This window comes from Neoarius graeffei, chromosome 2 (assembly GCF_027579695.1).
Source record: "Neoarius graeffei isolate fNeoGra1 chromosome 2, fNeoGra1.pri, whole genome shotgun sequence".
Taxonomy (NCBI): Eukaryota; Metazoa; Chordata; class Actinopteri; order Siluriformes; family Ariidae; genus Neoarius; species Neoarius graeffei.
Window position 1 is genome coordinate 86,382,678 of NC_083570.1, and position 19,754 is coordinate 86,402,431.

General features: G+C 40.9%; 1 protein-coding gene across 7 annotated transcripts in view; it reads right to left on the minus strand.

The window, feature by feature from the left end:
- Positions 1–19,754, minus strand: part of LOC132881984 (polycomb group RING finger protein 3) — a 182,903-nt gene that overhangs the window by 113,358 nt on the left and 49,791 nt on the right. Inside the window, exon 1 of one of the 7 annotated variants that reach the window (XM_060915122.1) lies at positions 6,645–6,741. The exons of the other annotated variants lie outside the window; for them this stretch is intronic. The gene's annotated coding sequence lies outside the window, so the exon portion shown is untranslated. Of the gene's footprint in view, positions 1–6,644; positions 6,742–19,754 lie in introns of those variants that run through there. 7 annotated transcript variants of the gene reach the window in all.

Below are 19,754 nucleotides of genomic sequence, written 5' to 3' on the forward strand. Positions count from 1 at the left end.
GGGAACCAGTCTAAAATAGTTTGTCTCATTTCACGGGAAAGGCATTAAAAAGTTTTATTCATCAACACAACAATATATAAAAGTACAAAAATATTTTGAGGAAATCATTCAAATTTCCTTGTTTTTGGTTATAGTTCATCAAAGTATGCATGTGTTCGAGTGTACTGGAAAAGCTCAGCTCAGAGGGGTTCACCCAATGACGTAATTATACAAATTGGCTAAGGGCAACGAGGGTCACGGACATCATGTGCCAACATCGCGGTTGAAGCAAGCAGGTGTCAAACTTGGAACTTTTATATCACGATTGGAGTTAATAATAAACGATATCACTGAATAATGTTCCTTATCTCTAATCAGTGTGTGTGTATATATTATATATATATTTTTGATTGTTTCATACATTTCATAATGATATTTTTATTTTCTAAATATTTATCAACATACCGCCATTGTGGCATGGGAGCCTGTGATTGGTGGACAGCTGACAAAGGGTGTCTCCTATTGGTTGTAAATCGTGACATAAAAATCATAAACGCATGTGGGACCTGCTGATTGGCTGTTCACATACTGAAGCCAAGCGGAGATGTCCGGCATCTGTTGTTGTTGTCTGAAGAAAACTACAGCTAAAAAAAGCTCTACTACCGGATTATATGGACAATCTTAGTCAGAAAGAAGTGAATGATGCATGGAAATTAGAGTTTAGCAGCTGTTATGATCTGTACAAAATTCCTTGAAATGACTGGACTGACGGTGAGGATTAGTGGCCTAGCATTAGCTACATGTTGGAATATACCTTCTTGTTCCTGAAAAGTCCTGACATGGAAGAACAGTTTTAAAAAACTACAGAAGCAAGAAAACCTTCTGTGTGTAAAGACCCCCCCGACATCAGCTTTAGGGAGCAGAATTTCTTGTTAAATCTATTGGTAAAATCAAATCACACAGCTCTCTCACGTTTTAGATCTGTTTTTGGTGCATTTTCACAGCATTAGAGCCGTGTTACATCCGCCTACAGTGAAGTCACTTGAATTCTACTGGACTGTTTCAGTAAGCAATTCCACCATTTCATCCACTGCTGTCAAAAAACAATTACAGGTAGGAAAAACTAAGATTATATCACCTGATAACTACAATTCATTTTTTATTTCATCAATTCAAATCACCATAAATTTGAACCATGATTTATCATCACACAATATATTTTCCATGACCACTATATATTTTCCAATTTTCCATGACCAAAATTTTGGTGCATCCCTAATAATTATCCGGGCATGAGGAACATGAACAGCTGGAAACAGCATGAGAATGAAATTGTCACTACACTGATCACTGTTTCAGGTTAAAACACCACAATTTGTTATTAAATTAATTCATAACCTTTGTAATGCTGAAATTACACAAAGCTGCATGATGACAAGCCACAGGTTTGTGTGGAGCAGAGCCCCGTACCTAAGAGAATATGATAAATTGTCGACCTGATTTTTGATGGCTTGATCATATGACATCCATCTGTACGTACAAACAACATATGTGTACCACCACAGGGAACCCGATCGTAAGTGCAAGGCAACGGATCTCAAAACCACTTGACCACCAGACAACAAAACTGATATTCTTGTTTACACAAGATCAATGTGTTTTTATTCAGCAGTTAGTTTTAATTTGCATTTTAAAAAAAATATAACGTGGGATTATTTACTAACACATTTGACACTCGTCGGAAGCGGCACTTTTAGGCAGCGCCTAAATATATACACATTATTGTGGGAGCGTTCTGACCTCTCACGGGTTCCAGCTAAGCTCGTTCTTAGTGTGTGGATAAAACTGTGGTACTGTCATGAAGATAAGCATGATTATTTCACAAGAAATAAATTAAAAGCCAATTTTAATTGTGGCAGGTTTGAGAGTTATGTTTAGACAGAACATACGACACCATTTTAGTTGAGCTAATCATAAAGATAATCCAACCAATCTCTCGACTGCTTCATTTCAATCACTGTTCGGTTGTATTTAGGCTGAATTTTGAGAAGCAGCCGCCTTTATTTGTCACACATACACTCAGGCATAGTGAAATTCCTCTGCATTTAACCCATCTGAAGCAGTGAACAAACACACACATATTGCCAGAGCAGTGGACAGCTACGCAACAGCACCCAGGGAGCAGTTGGGTGGCACGATGGTGCAAGTGGTTAGCACGGTCGCCTCACAGCAAGAAGGTTCTGGGTTTGAGCCCAGCGGTGACCTTTCTGTGCGGAGTTTGTTTCCCCCACAGTTCAAAAGACATGCGGTTAGGTTAATGTGGGATGGCCTTGTGCTGAGGTGCCCTTGAGCAAGGCACCGAACTCCCAACTGCTCCCTGGGTGCTGTTAGCATGGCTGCCCACTGCTTTGGGTATGTGTGTGTGCTCATTGCTCACGTGCATGTTCACTACTTCAGATGGGTTAAATGCAGAGAGGAATTTCACAAGTATGTGTGATGAATAAAGTTGTGCTTTCTTTTTCTTTCTTGGGTGCCTTGATCAAGGGGTAAGTGCTGTTCATTCACTCAACATTTTTCCTGCTGGTCCTGGGAATTGAACCAGTGACCTTTTGGGCCCAAGGCTGCTTCTGTAACCTTCAGGCCATGGCTGCCCCTACTTCAGCACAGGGCCAAGAACTGATACAGTATAAATCCTTGTTTAAAACTGTGATTATGTGCACAGTAAGTCACTCAACAATACCATACATATATTAAAAGCTAGTATAGCTTCACACTAAGATGCACTTAATGTTGCCATCACTATGGTTACACAATATAATACACTATACGGACAATATCCAAAATAAATCTGGATTTCTGTAAAGCTTGTTTTTGAAAAGTGCTATCAGAGTTCTCCAGAAAATCTGAAGTAACTGGCCAAAAAAAAAAAGAGTAGTATGCTGCTAATGCGCTTATGCTAAGAGGGTCTGGGGTCATGCACCGCCCCCCCCGAAAATTTTGAAACTTGCATGCCTTCTGGTGCCTCCTCAGTTAATAAATTACTAACCATTTCCCTGTAAAATACGTGCAAACTCTGCATGAAATTTCCCTCCAGATGTGTGTGTGCTTGGCTTTCTCAGTTCCCCTCTGCAGTACGCTGCCTGGCTCTGTAACATAACTACATATGCTACACGTGGTCACGTAGTCCAGCTCAGCCAATCAGAGTGCAAAAATCGATCAACAAATATGTCATCACTTCCGGTCATGACCCGAATCAAAGAATTTTGTGGTGGAATAATTGGAATGCAGCAAATTATGGGCAGTGGAGATGATATAAAATCACTTGAACATGGAAAGGCAAGGTTGTTTTTTTTTTTCTGGGATTGAGAAGCCGGTGCAGACCATCTGTGTAGGTGGAGAAAACCGCTGGTTGCTGGTGCATTACATCACATTACATGACATTTAGCAGATGCTCTTATCCAGAGCGAAGTACAACGAGTGCAAAAGTCAGGTACATGAAGTGCTGAACTTTTGGACAAGTAAGTTCTCATGCCAACTGAACAGTGAGCACAATACCTAGTGTAATATTCTGTTGAAGTACCAATACTCAAACAGCCAAGGAAACAAACCAACCATATAAAGTACAACTAAAAAGAGAGAATTCAAAACGGCTAACCCCAGGCTAGACAGTACACAGCCTGGGTTGGTTTAGATCGAAGCACAGTTACAGTGGGCAGAGAGGAAGAGGAGACATGCAGCCGAAAGAGGTGAGGCTCCAGTCTGCGCTTGAAGGTGGTCAGGGATCGGCAGTTCTGATCTCAGCGAGAAGGTCATTCCACCAACGGGGAACCAGAACAGACAGCAGTCTTGAGTGGGCTGGGCAGGAACGGAGAGGAGGAGGAGGGGCCAGGCGACCAAGGCAGTGCTTGTGGACATCTCTGGCTATACAAATAAAATTTAATTGAATTTAAATTCATCACCTGTTGTGCTGCAGACATGCATTTTCTGGCACTAAAATTTAACAGCTAGCAATGAAAATTTGGAATATATTAATAACCCCTGGTATACTGATAATCCCTGTTACCATGATCAATTCTTGGGCTTCACGTGACATCACATCACATCTGCCTCATTAGTTATTCAAAACTTTGGCTGATGGTCTACCGAAGCTCAGTTGACAAATGCCGCTTTTCCACTACCAACGCGGCTGAGTCGGGCTGAGCCGTGCCGTGCTGAGTCGAGCTGAGCGGGGCTGTTGGAGTTGCATTTCGACTACAACCGCGCTGAACCGTGCTGGCTGGAAGTGGGTGGACACATTGGGTGGAGTTAGTGAAAGTGGGTGGACGTCACGTGATGTCGTTAGGCGGCGCAAACAGTGACATCAGTGATCTTTTAAGCGGTAGTCTCACGACCCGGATAGTAAACAATAAACATGGAGTCGTTAGTGTTGCTGGTCTTGGTGCTGTGGCTTGTTGTCACCGACAACGCCAACAGATACTGGCAAGAGCGTATAGATGAGGCGAGGCGCATAAGGCTTCAGAAATTCTCGTAATTCTTCTTCTTCCGGGTTTACGGTGTTTACAGATCCCAGCGTGCTCGCAGGGCGTGTGTGGGCATGTGAGGACACTCCTCCTCACCAATCAGTGCACAGGGGAGTGTCTGCTCACGCCCCCAGCCTCACTCAGCTCGGTTTGGCTCGCTTCAGCCCCACTCCAAAACCGTGCGAGTTTTGGGGGCTAAGCAGGGCTGAAGCGAGCCGAGTCGCGCCGCTCTAAGGTAGTCGAAACGCAAGCCGTGTCGGGCTGAAGTGAGCTGAAGCGAGCTGAAAAAGGGTAGTGGAAAAGGGCCAAAAGTGTTTGTATGGAGAAGGTGCATTGCTCGCATGAAAAATGCCTGATGCTTGCGCAGTGGTCGAAATACTTTTTTTTCCAGTGTTCTGCAATATTGCAGAATGTCAAAATTTTGTTCTGCAATTTGGAAATATTTTCTGCAAATACACAAGCCTCCATACTACACCCTTCTCAACCTAATAATGCCTATATTTACATCATATCTAGCTTTACAACTCATAGCATTACTGTAATTCTTTATTCTCATCTCATTCTCATCTCATTATCTCTAGCCGCTTTATCCTTCTACAGGGTCGCAGGCAAGCTGGAGCCTATCCCAGCTGACTACGGGCGAAAGGCGGGGTACACCCTGGACAAGTCGCCAGGTCATCACAGGGCTGACACATAGACACAGACAACCATTCACACCCACATTCACACCTACAGTCAATTTAGAGTCACCAGTTAACCTAACCTGCATGTCTTTGGACTGTGGGGGAAACCGGAGCACCCGGAGGAAACCCACGCGGACACGGGGAGAACATGCAAACTCCGCACAGAAAGGCCCTCGCCGGCCCCGGGGCTCGAACCCAGGACCTTCTTGCTGTGAGGCGACAGCGCTAACCACTACACCACCGTGCCGCCCTAATTCTTTATTCTCTCACTCTATTTTTAATTTCAGCCTTCACAGATCCTTCTCTGCAGCAAAGTTATCATTCCATGATACCTCCACAAGTCTTTCATCCCCCTCGCCCTGACACTACGGGCTACTACAACTTGAAGTATACCAACTAATTCATAAATGTACTAGTTATCACACCCACACATTATCCTTCCACACAACATACTAATAAAGGGATCACCACAATAAAAAATAGAACACAACTGTTCTTCAAGAAACAAAACATTCATTTTCATGTTACATGTCATGTTACATTTTGTCAAGATTAAGTATCTAGCTTGAACGATAGATTGTTACCCAAAATGTACTTCATTCACAGTGTTTGCATCTGCAACCTGTAGTTTTAAACTGAAAGCAAGGTTTCAATTCTACACTCTGTTACATCTTACGATGATGCAAAGAATTGATGCCATTAAGGAATAAAACCCAACTGGCAGGGGCGGCACGGTGGTGTAGTGGTTAGCGCTGTCGCCTCACAGCAAGAAGGTCCTGGGTTCGAGCCCCGGGGCCGGCGAGGGCCTTTCTGTGAGGAGTTTGCATGTTCTCCCCGTGTCCGCGTGGGTTTCCTCTGGGTGCTCCGGTTTCCCCCACAGTCCAAAGACATGCAGGTTAGGTTAACTGGTGACTCTAAATTGACCGTAGGTGTGAATGTGAGTGTGAATGGTTGTCTGTGTCTATGTGTCAGCCCTGTGATGACCTGGCGACTTGTCCAGGGTGTACCCCGCCTTTCGCCCGTAGTCAGCTGGGATAGGCTCCAGCTTGCCTGCGACCCTGTAGAACAGGATAAAGCGGCTAGAGATAATGAGATGAGATGAGACTCAACTGGCAAATGGAAAGACGTTTGGGTTCATGGTGTTTGCCCGGCTTCTAAAGTGCAAGGTCATGAACTGAACTGAGAACTACTGCAGGGGCTTCACTGCTCTAAACTAACAACAGAGAACTGGGTACAAACTAATCATGGCAGAACTGAGAGCTACAGAACTCCTGAGAGCTACAGAACTGAACCTATGAGCTTTGTCTTACAGGGCAACTGTTTTACTTTGTGCTAGTCTGCACCACAGGCAAGACAGCACTAGTAAAAAAAAAAAAAATAGAACATGTACACAAAACATGTATTAGTGTAGCTTGGTATGAGAAAACAAAATATTCAAAAGTATCTATGAATAAAGATGTACCCGCCACAGCAATCCAACTATAACAGCAACCGTCTTCATTTTTGTCCCCCTCGCGGACGCGCGATCTGTCGCTGTTGGAGTCACGCTGGCTGCCGGTTTTGCCGAGATACGACAAAATCGTCCTTGTTTTCTTGGCGTCTTTGTCGGACTCTTGCCCCGAAGAAACAATCCTCTTCTTGGGAGCCATGTTTGTTGTGCCGCATTGAATTCTGGGAGATGCATGGCGGAAACTGCCGAACACTGCCGAGGTAGTTGTCGGGTCCTCCTGGCGGGTATTAAAAGTGACGAAATCTTACATCGGAAAATGGCAACTGTCCTTATTTGGTTGTTGTCGCCTTTTGTCGGTATTACGTAAATATTGCTCAACTTTGACCTGGAAAACACCGTCAGGTTCGAGCGGCACAGGTTTCAGTTTATTTACAGCGCCGCTAGTTTGCTAAATTGAGAACCACTGAATCCCGAGCCTGATTTTTCATTCTGCAAAATTGCAGGTTGTTTAACTTTTCTTCTGCAATCTTGAAAATCATTCTGCAAAATGCAGACCGCAGACGGGTATTTTGAACACTGTTGCGTTTTCTTGATTTCTGAAGCTTGGGTTTCTGATGATCTTTGTGAATGATTTACCTGAGAGATAAGAGCCAACACAAGTGAGAATCAAGACAACTGTTGTTTGTTTACACTTCAACTTGCAGCGCTTCGTTGTAAAGACGCAAACGAAAAGCTTTTAAAAAAAAAAAACACACGTGGGCAAAAACAATACAGGATTCATTTGGCAGCGACTTAATACCGAGGTCCTTTCCCCAGCCACATACAAAAAAAGTTGTAAGCCTCCATACTCTTCCACACTTTCATCTGTTTTGCGGTGTAGAAGGACGTCTGCAACACCAGATAGCTTGAGATGTCGGGGAACTCGACTGAAGGGTAGTTTTCGAGATCGTATGACAAATCCTTCTTTCCCAGACTGTAGGGGTCGATTCCATTGCACATAGCAATCTTCTGAATATATCTAAAGCCAGCAGTGGCTTCTAGATTACGAGCATAATCTGAGAAGTTATCGCTGGTTGTTTGCACTACGGCAGCCGTTTTGGTTTGCTAGACCACCAGCTGTTTTACCGGAAGGGAAGTTGCTAAGAAAAGTCACGTGACTGAAACCCAAGAACAGGCTCGAGTCATGAGCCTGTTATCCTTAGTCAACTCATATTAATAAGTCTCATCTCATCTCATTGGGTCATTCCGTGCCAACTCACCTAAGGGTCCCCACATCACTGTCTCAGATTTTGCTCAAAAAATTCTATAATCAAGAATCATATGTTTGTACCACACATGCAAAATATTAGCTCCCAATTCATTGTAGTTTTGGAACTACTGGCCTTTGAAATTTTGATGTCAAAATACCACATGACGAAATGGCTCTTTCCCCAACTTCAGAGACCCATAACTTTTTATTGCAGCTATCTAGACAGTTGTGTGTGCAGATTCTTACTGAATGATACCCACTCTTTTCAAATCTGTTGTCAGAAGGCCTCTGAAGGACATACGTTTTGCATAATGGGAAGCCAAAAATGACGTTTTGGCCAAAATCACATAAAATTCATTAAAACTCTAGGGGGCATAGTAGAAATATGAAGCTAGTTAGATTTTTTTCCTCACTACATAGTATTTGTAGGGTTGTTATCTGTTCACAGAAACATATTTTGCCATGAAATTTCAATTCCTGAATTTACAAAAAAAATTTTAACATCTTACGTCCTTTCCGAGGGGGCTAAAATAGGGCATTTTCGCCATCTTATTTGGTCATGTGGCTAGGGGTTTAGGATCTTCAAATTTTTTGTGAAGATGCTCTCATATAAGATGTAACTACTCCCTGATTTTTTTTAACAAACGCCCCTTGCTTCATATTTTAATAATTTTTTTGTACATGGACAGTTTCATCATTTTTCACTTTTTTCCACATTCAGAACTCTGTAACTCTAAATTGGAAGATTCCTACTAGCAGCTATTTCAGATTTACATACACTGACACACAAATTTTCATATTTTAGTAGTTGTATGCCCAAGAAATTCATATTTTTCTTTCTATTGGGACCTAAAAACAGCTATTTGGCCAAAAATGACAAAAACGCTGGGCAGCTTTTAATAAACAAGGGAATAATAAAGGGGTGTTTTGCACACAAATTAAGGCTTATAAGAACCTAATCTAGGCATACACATTTCCTGAACAACTTTTTCTGTATTGTATATTATTTTTTGCAATTAGAAAATTGCAATTTTTGTTGAATATCCTTGGAAAATATAGAAAAATAACAACAAAATTCTGGAGTAGTATTTTTTATATACTTCAAGGTTGTGTAAGCACAAAACATTTAGCAATGAGGTTTTATTTACATATTAACACATTCAATGATCCATGATCATGATGTTGAAAAACATCACAAGATTTGTACATAATTTAAAGTCAAATATGGGCATCCGTGATAATGGGTAATTCATTCACAGGCAGTACAGTTTCATGTGATGTGCTAAGACACTCATAAACTGTCATCTAGTAGTACATAAGTTAAAACTTAAGTCTTTCACAAGTTTGAAGTCATCCTCTGTTAGTTGGTAATGGCGTCCCCCACTTTTATGTTTGGGGCCTCTACCACACAAAGGACATGAAGCAAAGGCACCCAACATTCATCTTTCCTGCTTTGTGGTGGCCATGAGAATGTGTTGCCTCGTCCTTGTCTCATGAAATTGACATACACATCATTTTCTTCTTCATTTCTGGTGACAATATTTCCAATGTACCATTTTCTGTCATAAACACAGGCAATATATTTGCCTGGCTGGTACATATTTGGTGCAGATTGGGACATTTGGCTTGGGGCCTGTAACTGGGACTGTAAAACTGGTGTGGTTTCAGGTCTTATGTCCACTACCGATGATGGTACCACATCAGAAGAAACCCTTCTCATCTCCAGCTGAGTGGGTGCAATTGGGCAGAAGCTGTGATGAGATCTTGTTCCAGGATAGAAAAAGTCACCACATCTTTAATTTATGAGGAAAATAGCCCATTCCCTCCAGAACTTGAAAAATATCAAGTCAACATTTTTGTCATTTTTGGCCAAATAGCTGTTTTTAGGTCCCAATAGAAAGAAAAATATGAATTTCTTGGGCAGACTACTACTAAAATATGAAAATTTGTATGTCAGTGTATGTAAATCTGAAATAGCTGCTAGTAGGAATTTTCCAATGTAGAGTTACAGAGTTCTGAATGTGGAAAAAAGTGAAAAATGATGAAACTGTCCATGTACAAAAAAATTTATTAAAATATGAAGCAAGGGGCGTTTGTTAAAAAAAATCAGGGAGTAGTTACATCTTATATGAGAGCATCTTCACAAAAAACTAGAAGATCCTAAACCCCTAGCCACATTAACAAATAAGATGGCAAAAATGCCCTATTTTAGCCCCCTCGGAAAGGACGTAAGATGTTAAAAAAAATTTTAAAAATTCAGGAATATAATTTTCATCGCAAAATATGTTTCTGTGAACAGATAACAACCCTACAATTACTATGTAATGAGGAAAAAAAATCTAACTAGTTTCATATTTCTACTAGGCCCCTTTGAGTTTTAATGAATTTTAAGCGATTTTGGCCAAAATGCCATTTTTGGCTTCCTATTATGCAAAAAGTATGTCCTTCAGAGGCTTTCTGGCAACAGATTTGAAAAGAGTGGGTATCATTCAGTAAGAATCTGCACACACAACTTTCTAGATAGCTGCAATAAAAAGTTATGGGTCTCTGAAGTTGGGGAAAGAGCCAATTTCGACATGTGGTGTTTTGACATCAATATTTCAAAGGCCTGTAGTTCCAAAACTACAACATAATTGGGGGCTAATATTTTGCATGTGTGGTACAAACATATGATTCTTGATTAGAGAATTTTTTGAGTAAAATGTGAGACGGTGATGTGGGGGAGTTCCTGAAATTTAGGTGAGTTGGCATGGAATGACCCCATTATCTGTAGCCGCTTTATCCTGTTCTACAGGGTCGCAGGCAAGCTGGAGCCTATCCCAGCTGACTACGGGCGAAAGGCGGGGTACACCCTGGACAAGTCGCCAGGTCATCACAGGGCTGACACATAGACACAGACAACCATTCACACTCACATTCACACCTACGGTCAATTTAGAGTCACCAGTTAACCTAACCTGCATGTCTTTGGACTGTGGGGGAAACCGGAGCACCCGGAGGAAACCCACGCGGACACGGGGAGAACATGCAAACTCCACACAGAAAGGCCCTCGCTGGCCACGGGGCTCGAACCCGGACCTTCTTGCTGTGAGGCGACAGCGCTAACCACTACACCACCGTGCCGCCCCCATATTAATAATTATTATTATTAATATTATATGCCACCAGAATGCACCATCCGAAGTCTGTAATTTTAAAATTTTCTGGAGGAGCATGCCCCTGGACCCCCCAGCAGCCTTTGGGCTGGGCCAGCCCTGATGCGCTGGGCTCTGCATCAACAGCACCGCTCTGATTTTTTTTTCTGGGGAAAGTCCTGCAGAGTGAACGGAAAGTCAATAAACTATACGGTTTTGAATGGTGATGTTGGTTTAAATTTGAAATAAAATGATGAAAGAAATAATACAGATAAAACTAAATCTTTGATGTGAATACTCTATTCAGAATTTGGCAAAAATTCTGCAAATTTGTGGAAAAATGGCGGCTTGATCTGGGACATGATAAATGGTTGACTACGTCGCATTCGCTTAAAAAGGTTGTAGTCCACTGAAAAGTCTACAGTTATCACTAATTGTATTTTAAGTTGTAACTTTATACACCTAAGGATTGGTGCGCTCACAGAATAATCATAACCGTAATAAAACATCATGCAAAATATTTTATCACCATCATAACTCCATTTTCTGCAGACCCAAAACCAATACGATCATGTGTTTTGATCTAAACAGAAAGCCTCAGGGTCGAGGTCACTACTTCACCAAAAGTAGTAACTTAAAATCACTACGCCATATAAAAATGTAATTATAAATCTACGATTTTGTTTTTTAAAACGAAAGCTGAAAGTTAGGTATAGAATATGTTTCTTACAGAATATGTTACGATGGTAGCTGGTCCTGTATGAATTTCTGAGCTATAAAATGAGTTGTGGTCTATTTTTTACCGTAGCGTGTTATTTGTGTGCGGGGAAGAACACACATTAACAATTTGCATGTGTAGAATGGAATTTTCCACTCCAACAGTTAGAAGTTGATCGTGCTTCCATTTGCAGTCTCTCTGTTACGCGGGTAGATCTGTTCCAGTCAACGCTGACTTATCTGCGGTTCCTGCCACTGCCGACTCGCCTGTGTCCACGCCTGTTGTTCCTGTCACTGCCTCCTTGTATTTAAAGCCCCTCTTTCACAGATTATAGGCAAAATTGATTGAAATTTCATATCAAGGAAAAATCACATATTTATTCTATATCTCAGTAGTTCTCTAGCCTGGCAAGCCAGACTAAATGTGAATATTTAGTCTGGCCTCGATCCATAGACATTTCCGACGGGTGTAGGAGGAACAAACCGCTGTCTCTCAAACTGTCTCTGTGCGTATAGGCCAACGCTCTGACCAATCAGCGCAACAGTGACTGTGACGTAGTCAGAGCGACAGAAAGCAGTGAGGGAGACCTTGAAATAAATAATTTTTCAAAATGGGTATTAATTAATAAACAGGTTCTAGATATTAAGAAGTTTGGAGATAATGACCACAAGTTTGGAGTCTGTACCACATACACTCTTTTTTTTTTCCAAGTGTTTTTCAAGGGTTTGCTTAAACTGTTTTTGAGAGTTTTTATTTAGTGGTGTTTGGTGAAATAATTTCCCTTAAATTTAAAATAACGGGAAAATAAGAAACAATCAAAAAGTAATGTTTCAAAGCTGTTTATTAATTCTTCGTACTGCACAAACTAGCCCCATCCTTTTGGTTACGAGCGGAGCCAGCTGGTAGATCAGACTTTTGCCATAGCCGGTCGGCAAAACAGCGAAAACGTCCTTCTTGAAAAGGAATGAGCGGAGAGCCTCTTCCTGCTCATGTTTCAACGAAAACTCCAAGTCTAATTCTTCTAAAACTGATTCCAAAGCGGAGTCAAACGCGCGCTGTTCACTAGCCGTAGCCATCTTTCCTGCTGCGCTTTCTCCAGCGTCGCGCAGCTTTGTCGTCACTCCTGCAAAAGCCCGCCCAAAGAATCCAAACAAAAACCTTGCGTTGTGATTGGCGGGCACGATTTGATGCCCGGGGTGTTTTTGTTTATATGGTGCGAGGCTAGACCCACTCGCTAGGCAAAAATATTTTTGGCCGCTAGGCGGGTGGGTCTAGTTTACTAGGCTAGTAGTTCTCTGTATCAAGGATGAGAGTTTCCTGCTTTTCGGCACATTTCCGCTTTTTCTGAGTAAAAAAACGAGCTTTTTATATTATGCCAAATCCGTTGAGAAATGTTTTGTATTAATTTCGGGGGGGTTGGGGTATGTTCCTTCATGCTGTTCAAACTTAATTAACTCCAACGATGTTTACACATTATTTGTAAGTTGGCATCTTTAGTCTCGTTTAATCTCGTTGAATGTGATGTAAAATTCATGTTATCTACATTGTTATTGGTCAAAACATCGATGTCGAGACCATAATAGCCAATCAAAACAGTTTTTACAAAGACACCCACATCCGCTTTCTTTTATCAAAACTTACACATGTTCGTGAGCTGCATATCAAAAATACTTTCCTCTAATTGGTGTTTTTTCTCAAGATGCCGAATACTATTGACAAGCGAGATGAAGCGAAGGTACGTGAAATTGATGCTGGTATAAAAAAACAAGTTTAGCAAAGCAAAAGGAAAGCAAGAGAGGAGTGTGAGAGAGAGCAGAAGAGAGCCAGGTTAGAGCATGTAAAAACACATGAGGCACTGGCTTACGAAAGAAAAAGGAAAAAAAAAAAAAAGAGAGGACTGATGAACTTTTGGCTTTGGCCAAGAAGCTGACGAAGAAGTCTAAATGATCAAATGAAAATTTGTTTCAAAAATAACTGGGAACTGTAAATAACTTAACTGTAAAAAGTGTAAATAGACATTTTCCTTTTGAAGAAAACATACAAGTGATGTGGACAATAAGATAAAGACAGTCCCCATAAAATATGCATTTGTTTGATTCAATACATTGACTATATGATAATTTGAATTATAGCTGACAGTGTTGATAACTGTATACTGTAAAGTTTAAATAGACATTGTGAAGAAATTAGGGCTGTTGAAGTTAACGCGTTATTAGTGCGTTAACGCAATTTAATTTGATCGCGATTTTAAAAATGACGGCGTTATCGCAGGGTATTTAAGCAACAGTGAATTGGGCTCATCTTGGTAAGGAACAATGCAGATTTTCGCGGGTGACTAGCATGCAAAATAAAGCTAGCTATAACATTAACTTTGTAGTAAAACGTAGCTCTACAACTTGTCAAATAAACCCGCAACATGGTCAGTTAAAGTGTAGTCTGCATATGCGATGCGGTGCGAGTTCCGTTTACTTTCACTTAAAGCCTAGGTCACAACAGGACGTATGCTTTTTTGGCCGTGCGATTTTTGGCGTTTCCCAAATCACTGCGTTTTATCTGTTCGTGGAGAAAGACGCACGTTGGCCGTAAGTTTGTCTTGCAACCTGAAAAAAACGTAAGCGCCCGTAGAGTTTGTTTGACATGACAAAGAACCTCTGCGGCCGGTCTACGGCTCGAAAATCAGCACGTCACACGCGCACCCTCCGTGCGTTTCTTGCGTTTTTTGCACATAGACCGGCCGTAAGAGCACGTACGGCCAGTTGTGACCGAGGCATTACCGGGTGAAATGTGTTGATATCTGATGGGCTACGATCGGGAATGCGCACATTCCCGTTTCTCCATCTGTAGATTGTAGGTATCCTAGCGATTTCCAAATAGCCTACTGCTTCACTTGAATGAACTTGCAGGAGTCAAACTACTTCCTCTTTGCTCTTCGAAGTGTAGCTTGCAGCCATTACAGTTGAGAAAAAATATATATAGTCTGTTATTTCTCCAAATCGTATTTTGCACATAGCCTACAGTATGCCCAACAGATGTCTGATAGGCTACATTGGAAAGAATATGCTGCATGCCTAGATCTAATATCAAAACCCGAATGCCAAATATTTGTGCATTAGGCCGATATATTGTCTATCATAGAGAAGATGAGCCTTATAATTGACATGGAGCATCAGAGCATATTGAGGATTTGCACGTGACGTCACGAGGTCATGTGATATTTGTTTATCCGCCATTTTGGACGGCAAGGTCGTGCATAGAACTTAGACGGACCCGTTCTAATTATCAAGTGTGTGGGAGTAGATCTTTCGAGAATGGATATATCTTGTTCAGCATTTGGTTGTACCAATAGACAGGGCCAAAAGGAGGGCCTGTCATTTTATAGATTCCCCGCAGACGAGGAGAGACGCGCAAAATGGGTGTCCGCTGTGCGAAGAGAAAACTGGTACCCCAGTTCTACCAGCCAAATTTGTAGTGAACACTTCATATCAGGTAGGTGTAATCTTCTAATTCAATACTCCTAGTACATCTGTTAAGTTGATTTTCGGATTGAATGATAACTGCATACTTAGAAACTAGACAGAACAGTGTTTGTGGCCGTCAGTCCGCTTGATCTCTAATGTTTAAAATGGCTATGCCTAGCCCTACTACCCTGGCCTAGTCTATGACAATGTTTTATCTTTTTGGCTCATATATGCCTTTGAAAGGCCAATCCATAGTAGGGATGGCGAAAACTAAAAAAAATCTTGATCAACCACCGAGCCTCATTAGCCGGTTAAAGTCGGTTAACCTATGAGTTTAAACAGGGATGCAAACGGCGGATGCCGTTTCACAGCTGAAATGTGCAGATCCGATTTTTTTCTTTAGGGGGGCGTTGGAGTGTCTGAATAATTTCATCAGAGTAAATTCTGTATTAAAATTACTAAATAAGCGATAAAACGTCCTGCATAGTCTCTTTATGATAAACGTCTTAATGCCACTTACCCGTGAGGTTATCAAGTAGACATTCTTCTTCGGAACCTTCCAGAGGTATAGTTGGGATACCCATCCCGCAACAAAATATTGATAAGCTTCCAGGCTCTTGTAAGCTTTGAGGGCTTTGCCAGTGTAACACGATTCACGATTAACGAGAAAATTGTAAATGTCGTGGTAGGCCAGATCGGGCAAATCGCCGGCACCGCAGCTCCGAATTTCCCTGAACAAGGATTGCGGCAAGTTGTACGGATCTGCAATCCCCAACCTGGAACACTTTTCCACGTAACGCTGCCTCACGTCACCTTCAAGATGCTGAACAAACTTAGACAAGTAATCGCGCGATGTAGATGGGGTATTTTCCGAATTTTCTTGGGGATTACTCCCTGGATCCATTACGCTCGCGCAAGGTAAACAATCCTGAAGCCGTCCAATATGGCGGAGTAAACATGGACGGGTCACGTGACTGCACATCCTCTATATTCAAATGTTTGCTCTGATGTAGAAATGTATTTGAGTACAATTTAAACAGATGTTTAAAGATTTTTTTTGGCGATTAATCGCGATTAACTACATAATTTTATGAGATAAATCGCGATTAAAAAATTTTAATCGCTTGACAGCCCTAGAAGAAATCATATATGTACACTACCGTTCAAAAGTTTGGGGTCACTTTGAAATGTCCTTATTTTTGAAAGAAAAGCACTGTTCTTTTCAATGAAGATCACTTTAAACTAATCAGAAATCCACTCTATACATTGCTAATGTGGTAAATGACTATTCTAGCTGCAAATGTGTGGTTTTTGGTGCAATATCTCCATAGGTGTATAGAGGCCCATTTCCAGCAACTCTCACTCCAGTGTTCTAATGGTGCAATGTGTTTGCTCATTGCCTCAGAAGGCTAATGGATGATTAGAAAACCCTTGTACAATCATGTTAGCACAGCTGAAAACAGTTGAGCTCTTTAGAGAAGCTATAAAACTGACCTTCCTTTGAGCAGATTGAGGCCAAGTTTACATTAGACCGTATCTGTCTCATTTTCTTCGCGGATGCACTGTCCGTTTACATTAAAACGCCTGGAAACGCCGGGAAACAAGAATCCGCCAGCGTCCACGTATTCAATCCAGATCGTGTCTGATCCGGTGCTGTGTAAACATTGAGAATACGCGGATACGCTGTGCTGAGCTCTAGCTGGCGTTGTCATTGGACAACGTCACTGTGACATCCACCTTCCTGATTCGCTGGCGTTGGTCATGTGACGCGACTGCTGAAAAACGGCGCGGACTTCCGCCTTGTATCACCTTTCATTAAAGAGTATAAAAGTATGAAAATACTGCAAATACTGATGCAAATACTGCCCATTGTGTAGTTATGATTGTCTTTAGGCTTGCTATCCTTCCACTTGCAAGTGGTAAGTGACTTGCGCACAGCGGCTCAGTCCCGAATCACTGCTCGTGTACTACACTCGCGCGCTCTGTGAGCTGTGCAGGGCCGGAGTGCGCACCCTCCAGAGGGCACTCGCTGTTCAGGGCGGAGTGATTTGGAGCGCAGCCGCTGAGGAGGAAGCGATGAGCCGCACTGACACATTTCAACTTACATGCCGAATTAGTCATGTGATTAGCGTATCTGTGTATTGGCGTTGCTGTGTGCACGCGAATCGTGTATTGGCGTTGCTGTGTGCACGCTAATCGTTTTTAAAAACGTTAATCTGATGATCCGCTGATACGGTCTAATGTAAACCCCACCTGAGTTTCTGGAGCATCACATTTGTGGGGTCGATTAAATGCTCAGAATAGCCAGAAAAATGTCTTGACTATATTTTCTATTCATTTTACAACTTATGGTGGGAAATAAAAGTGTGACTTTTCATGGAAAACACAAAATTGTCTGGGTGACCCCAAACTTTTGAACGGCAGTGTAAGTAATGTGAACATTCGGAAAAGGTCAGTCTCTATAAGATATGAATGTTTTTATTTAATTCAATATATTGAATATATGAAAATTTGAATTATTAATGGAACTGTACATAACTATGAATTTTAATGGACATTTTTTAGAAAAACAAGTGATGTTGACAATGAGTAATAACCAGTGTCCCATAAAATGTAGATAGATATTATTTTGAATTAATGCAATACACATATTGATTTTGATACATATTGTTCTATATAATAGTCTTTTTATTTCAATAAGTATAAAAACAGGCATCAGGTGTTTTAATTAACTACAGCTCAGATTGCAGGAAATAGGGTGTGTAAGGTCTCATTCTGGAAAAAAAATCCCAGGGGGTGTGTCCCCCCCCCCCCCGGACCCCCCCTTATTACTTCGGGCGCCTTTGGTGCCCTCAGGACATTTTACAGATTTTCTGCTTTTTTCATCAGGACCCACGCTCATCCCTGTTGTACATATGTAATTGATCAAGATGAGAAAATGGATCGTTTTGACAGTATACATTATTGAAAGGGTCATTTTTAACAGTATCACTGATGCTGCTTATATTTCACTGTCATTTTGTAAGCAAACAGTCCTATTTCGGCATATCAAATACCCAAAATGTATCATATCATTCATATTTAAGTGAATAATCAATTCAGTCATCATAACTTGGCATTTTTAACCCAAGCAATCAAAAAGAGGAAATTTATTCAATATTTTCACTCATCTGTGAAGGAGGGGCTTTAATTCTTCATGATGGAGTTATTTTATATGTAAATCAATTTTACAAAAGCATTTGAATTATAATCAAAATATAATTTAAGTTGTGAGAATGATTATATTTTAATGCAGTGTGTAAATCTGCGACTTGCTCAGGTGTGATGTAAGTAATGACATCTTGACTGTAAAAAGAAACTAGTAAAGAAAAAAACACGTTTCCATGTTATGTTAGTGATGAAAAAAGCAAATAATTGAATAAGTCAATGGGATATTGTGTGACAGTTTCAAACTTCTGTCTGTGTATTACTATTACGCTAACTGATAATTTAGTACAAAATAAGGGGTGTATCTACAGGACATCCTGCAGGCACAACAAAGTTTAATAAAATGTATGATAACTGATGAACATTCGAAACTAAGGAGTAAAATTTAAAAATAATGATAACAAATATGTTTTTGTTTTTCTGTCCAATAATTGCATTTAAAGAAACAAATATATGTACAGAAAAAGATATTCCTTAGTTATTAAAGAGGGCTTTTAAATGCATACGTTTCCATGTTACGCGAGTGAACTTCAGAACATCGTTAAAATGTTCCACGGTGGAGGCCAGATAAAGCAAGATGCTATCTTTATTCTTATTAAACATGACAAAAGAAACACTGAGTGTTAAAAGGATAGTTCGGGATTTTTGACATGAATCTGTATGGCATCCCCATCAATAGTGTCGTGCAAACACACTGACTTACCCCTGACAGCATCCTGTGAGTCCAGTTCTTGTCCAGTTTTGGTCCAGACGAAAGTAGTCCGGCAAGTTTGTTGGGGTCACGAAAGTAAAATGTTTTTCGTCTCAAAACAGTATGTGTTCAAAAGAGTGATATATTTGCATCACAAAACCGTTACCAAATAAAAAGTCAGACCTCGAAATCGCTTGGCACTATTTTCTCTCCCTTCTTATCACTGCGCGCTGCCGCCAGGTGACAGCCACGGCTGTTTCATTCATTGCTTTAGTGATGGGAATTTCGGCTCTTTTTCGGGAGCCGGCTCTTTTGGCTCTTCTTACTATAAGGAGCCGGCTCTTTCGGCTCCCAAACGGCTCCTGAGATTTTATTTTTGATTTAACTGCTGCAATTAACTAGTTAATTAATTACATTATTATTTATATTTTATCAATAGGATGTTTTCCATTTTATTTTTTAGTTTTTGTAGCCATTGTAAAGCTTTGTAAAGTATAGCAGTGTAACAATGTTCTAGCTATAGAAATAAAACTTACTTACCAATTAATAAATTATTTTCTCACAAACATAATGCAAAACTGTGTTATATTACCAATATAAAATACACAGAAGACATCAACTGTTTATCCTTCATGGCTTTATTTCACACACGACCTTGAACAAAA